Source organism: Meleagris gallopavo, chromosome 2, assembly GCF_905368555.1.
Source record: "Meleagris gallopavo chromosome 2, MGAL_WU_HG_1.1, whole genome shotgun sequence".
NCBI lineage: Eukaryota > Metazoa > Chordata > Aves > Galliformes > Phasianidae > Meleagris > Meleagris gallopavo.
Window position 1 is genome coordinate 20635429 of NC_139405.1, and position 5905 is coordinate 20641333.

Sequence of the window (5905 nt, forward strand, 5' to 3'; positions counted from 1 at the left end):
CTTTTTTATCTTTGATAAGACTGTTCCAAAATAGGAGTTGTCAGCATTTTTTCCTGAAAAATTAAAAAAATAATGATGATATCCAAGCCAGTTGTTAGCATTTGAAAAAATGTTAATGTTAAAAAAAAAAAACCAAAAAAAAAAAAAAAAACCAAAAAAAAACCTCAACACATTATTTTCAGATAGTCTGCCTCTTGAAAACTTTCTAACAGAACTGTTGCACATGCACTGGCAGAAATAGAATCAGAATGGTGATAGAGCTATTTGCAACACAAAAGACCAGAAAGTCCTTAACTGCAATTAAGAGGGGACACTGTGGGAAAATGAACCTGAGAAATGGGAAGACTAAGTACACTTGGGGTCATATCATACATAGTGGTGTTACTCAGTTCCTATACGATAGGCACAGGGACATACATTGCTATTTCTCATTAGTACTTCGCCCTGAGGGTGTGACTGTCCCTCTCTGTTATTGACATTTTCTTGTCCTTGTAACCACTATGTTGTGTTAGCACAACTGGCTTGGGAAAACCCTTGAAGTCCTCTCTAGATAGACCTTCTCCCTTTTTCCCTTCTTCTTTACCTTCTTACTAGAGGCACAAAAATGTGTTTTCCTCTAAGCTGCTGTCATTCATATGACCTATAGAGTAAAAAGGGGCAGATAGAGGAGTGCTCCTAAAAGACAGGTATCAATCACATAGACCCAGGAATTTAGCATGTGCAAATATCACAGAAAACTCCACTTTTAGTATGTAACAGAGCTTAATATCCATTGCCAGCAGTAATAAGTAAGTGAAGCACAACACTAAAAGATAACCTAATTTTATATTAAAAAATAACCTAATTTTATGTTACACAAAGATGTGAAATAATGAACTCCCATTCCTCTTATTCCAATGAAGCACATAATCCTTAAAGAATAATTTGCTGTTTAGATAGTAAATTGCTTGCAAGTAGTATCAATAAATATGAACCTCCTGCAGATGACTGTTTCTGGGTTGCTGAGTGACTTAAAAGTATTGATGGCCACCAGTCAACTTCCAAGACAGGTAAGAGGCCCTGCTGTAGATATTACTGTCATAACTGACATCCATCCCAATTACACAAGGAGAGAGGCCTTGAGCTAAGGGACATAGAGTCCAAATTACCCTTTTAGCTACAGAGGTGTTTACTGCCTGTCCAAATTAAGGCAGAGTAAGGATATTGTAGAGAAATCACCAATTGTCCAATAGATATTGGGTGAATAAAGAAAAGGAAGGAGTCTCCATGGATACTAATACACCATCTTTTATAATACTAACCACACTGTTCCTTTCTTTCTTTTTTACCTTTCTGAATTTACTGTTTTTCTGCTTATTTTCAATTCAGCAACACATTGTGTTTTAAAGCTCACTGTGCCCAAACAGATGAACACATTGTTTTGTTCAGCGGAGACTGGCTCTTCTTGTTGATCTTGTCTTCTTCTAGTATGAAATAATAAAAGCATCTCCCCCTTAGACAGCACCAGCTTTTAGTAACTACGAATATTTCGAAAGACTTTGCACCTGTCACTAATGATTGCAAATAAAAATCTCATCTAATTCACTGAATAACTGGCTGAAATATTGGTTGGTTCAATGTAAATGTACCCTTGACTTTTGTGTGCCCAAGAGTGTACGTAGGCTGTTTATAAATACTTATGTTTGTTATTAATAATCCCTGCCTATTTGCTACAGGGGCCAAAACAAATCACTGGTGAGGCACTAGATGACAATGAAAGTATACACAGAGATAAACTAATTTCCAGAGATTAAAGGAGAGGACATTTCCTAGATGAACTGTAAATTTCACCACCCACCTGTGGGGTGTGTAAATATAGATACTGGGTGGGAAGCAGGTTTTATTTTACTACTGACGTGATGCAGCGATGAACTCTGACACGTTGCTTACTGTGGTTACTTGATAAGTGTAAGATGTGAAAAGCCAGCAATAACACTAGATGGTATCAGATCTCTAAAATAATATGTTTGGAGGTGTTAGGTATAAATATGGCAGTACGAAAATAAAAACAGACAAAAGTATAGTTCATTCATGGGAGGAAAGAAGCATCAGAGGAAACAGTTCTCTTTCTGTAGACTTTTAACAAGGAAGTTAAGAACTAAAACCCAACAACGTTAAAATGGTATTTATTAGTGCTGTAGAGACAAGTTACATGCTGCCAGAATTTTACCAGGAAAAGCTTATGAGAAGTCCTCATCCTTAGCTGCTAACCCTTTGTGATATCACCCGATTAAGACACTCTTTCCCCATCTTTGCCTCAGAAGCCACCAGGTGCTTACTCTCCTGCCTTGGCTCCTAAAGCCTTTACCACTAGTGCCTGTTCTGCAACTGCATCCTACAACCAGACCAGGGCTGTACCTAAACAGAATGGGTATGGGCCAGCACCACTGGCTTCTATCAGTGCTGAAGGCATGTGATAAAAAAGCTGTAAAAAAGTACTTAACTAAAAAATGTCAGCAAAATAAAATCTGTATTTCACCTTGTACTATCAGACTATGTGCAGCCATCTTTTACTGGACCAAATCATTAAATCCTTATTCTGGCCAGCCCACTCTCATTTAGTTATTTAACCAATTGCTAAAGAGCATATTTGGTGGCCTCCTGTCATTCAGGCTAAGATTCCTCCAGATGCTAATCTATTCACCTGTCTTCCTCTGTCATCTAGATATCCTATGAGAGGATTTTCTAGTCCTTTTGGGCTTTGGGTTACTGTTACTATTCTGCATGGTGTACTGGAGCTTCCAACTTCTTTCAGTGGTGTAAGTTATCGTGCTCAGGATATATTTGTTCCAAAGAATCTGCATTTCTTAGATTCTCAGAAACATGTGGAATGACTTAAAACTTCAGTCCCAAAGCAGAGAGAATGCATCTGTTCCCTCACCAAGAGACCACATCATGCAGAGAAGTGAAATGGGGCCAAATTATTGGGCCCTGTAGAGTAGTTTCTTTGCAGTAAATGGACTTAGAACAATTAACACACCAACTAAAGATCTGCTTTACAGAACTCCTGGTGAGTGCAAGAAGGCTGCCTGTTGGGGCTCAGTGAAGAAAGGACAATAAAAGAAGGGATCTAAATAAGTAACAGCCAACCTGCTTGGAATTGTTGTAGCTGATAATAAAGTTGTTAAGATCAAAGACAGATAAAGCAGGATATATGGCAAATGCTCTTGGCTAGGGGAATAGGAGGGAAGAGCTGTAGGCTTCCCATCCCCACTTTTCCCTGCTGCTAGCTGCTTTTGCCCTGTATATAGATTTGCAAGTCTGTCTTATTTCTTGAGATCTGTATTTTCTTCTGCTTTCTGTTGCACTGAGAAAAGGACACGAGCATTTCCATCTCTCTTTATCTCGACTTACCTTGCTCTCCGAGTGTTAGGGAGTGTGTATATTATGTGCATTTTTGTGGGGTCAGGCCAAGACATCTGATGGTAAATATGGATTATGGGGATCTCAGATTACTATGTGGGACATTTTAAAAATATCCTGATTATCAGGAAGTAAGTACTTAGTATTTTCTGGAAAGCAAGTTCCTTTAAAATGCTTCCAGTTTGGCACTCAAGAGCAGAAGTCACTGCTAAAGGATTGGCCTCCTTGTTTTGCTCTGGTGTGAACAAGTTCTCCTGGAGCTCAGCTGCCACTGTGCCGGGAGGCTTCCTTGGGAAGCCCTCAGCACAGGAAGCTCAACATAAAAGCAAAGGCTGAACAGGTGAGTAAAAAAAAAAAAAAAAATAAGACAAGCACATGTGCCTTACAAATAGCAGTCCCAAAATGTTACTGCCATCACCAGAGCTTTCGTGTTAAAGTAACTTTCTCTGAGAAATTGACCTGGTTAGACATCTCCAGACATCTCCAAACCATTACCTAGAGTATGGACACCAAAGGTAATAGAAAAGAGAAAGTTCCCATATCGAATACGATCTTGTTGCTTTGACCAGTCACCTTTTAAATATTTATGTTTTATTTTTATCTGCATATTAGTGAGACATTATTTGTGCACAGGCTGTTAAAAACAGTTCTAAGGGAAACACACTTCCAGCTGGTTTCCTCCTGTTTTCCATCTGCTGTGTGTATGTGTCTTTGTAGGCATTTAACTGTTTCTTGTCATGGTAATTGGTATTTTTTCAGTAGTGAAGGTGGGAGGGGTGGAGGAGAAAAACCCTAAGGCATCTGTGTTTGTGCTGGGTTGATGTAAAAGAGATTATCCTGGCTATTTCCTAATAAACATTATGTGCTTTAAAAAAGACGGGGTGGGACGGTAGAAAGGTATCAAACATCAAGTAACATTAAGTTTTTAAGAGTTAACTTCCCCAAATTGCATCTTTGTATTCTTCTATTTATGCATCGCTACTCTTTCCCCATTTAATCTTAAATATGTAAATCCTCAATTTATCTGGAATTACTTAGTGAAAGGCTGATGTGTGAGTGTGGCAGATTATAATATTCCATCGCCACCCCTGATCCTCTTTACCTCTTATTCTTTTCATAGCAGATCAAAAAAAGCTGTATGCGTGCCACAAGAATATATTATTTTAAGAGACTTGGACTTAGAAATTGATTTCCTTGATGAGAAAAGGAAAAGTCTCCTTCTGACCTGAAGGGTCACTTCATAATCCTGTCACTCTACATCAAAAAAGCTTTTTTTTTTCTTTTAGTAGGAGATGAGAATATTTCTGAAAAGGAATTAATTTTTCAGATACAGTGAAAACGATGACTTAAAGAGACTTAGCAGATGATAGAGGGCTGTCCTATTCAGAATACATCTCCTGTGATTAGAACAAGCTCTGAATATATTTTAGGGTCAGGCAGTTTTAGATGAAGATTGGGATTTGTACTTTGGGATGAAACCGATCTTATATTTTTATCGAAGTACTTAAGGTTTAAGCTGTAGTCTTTCCTTTTTTGCAAAGGGATTTCACTGGTTCTTATAATGGGGATTGGTGCAAGCAGCCAATAATTTCTATGGATGGATTTTAGTTAATAGGATGTTTGAAATGAAATGACTTTCATCACCTATAATTAGGTGCAGCTACTAATACTTTTTTTCATAGTACTTTCCTAAATAGAAAAGCACCTGATACCAGTGTAGACTTTCATGATCTATTTTGTTTTTCTAATTACCGAATCTTTCTAAAGAAATTTCCTTTAAACTTTATGCTAAAAACCCAGCATTCCCAAATACTGTTATATATTGCCATAACACTGCTGGTGCGTGTGCATGTAATACACAGATATGTGTATGTACAATACAGATCTGCTCATGTGTGGAGATGTGCCTAAATATCCCTAAATATTTACATATACAAGCATCATATGATATGATATGTGATATATAACATCATATGAGGTACACTATACATGGGTTACAAAGTACAAAAGATAATATACAATAATATATAATTTTTAGTACGTTGTTTTAGTATAAATTTTAGTGTATATTTTTAGTATATACATTATAAAATAATCGTATAGCATGTATTATAGATATGTAATGATTTTATAATTTTATCATAGGAGTGGTCAACAGCAATGAACAGGAGGCTCAAAACCTTTAACAACTTACAAGTGTTTGCGTGGTTGCGCTATAAGAAATGAAGAATCACTGCTCTAAAGAACTTAACATTATGACCTGATATAGTGTGATTATCACATGTGATTATCATCTAGCGTGATTATTATACTGTATTTTTTAAAATTAAGGAACATGGAGAGAATGCAAATTCCTTTTCTGCAAATAAATGGACTACTGTCTGGGTTCTGCCTGTTAATTGTTCTAATCGTTAGTCCAAAGGCAGCAGCAAAATATTGCCCACTGCTAAGAACTGTTCTTGTGATGACAGCATGAAGTCCTAAAGGAAAAGCCACTACTGAA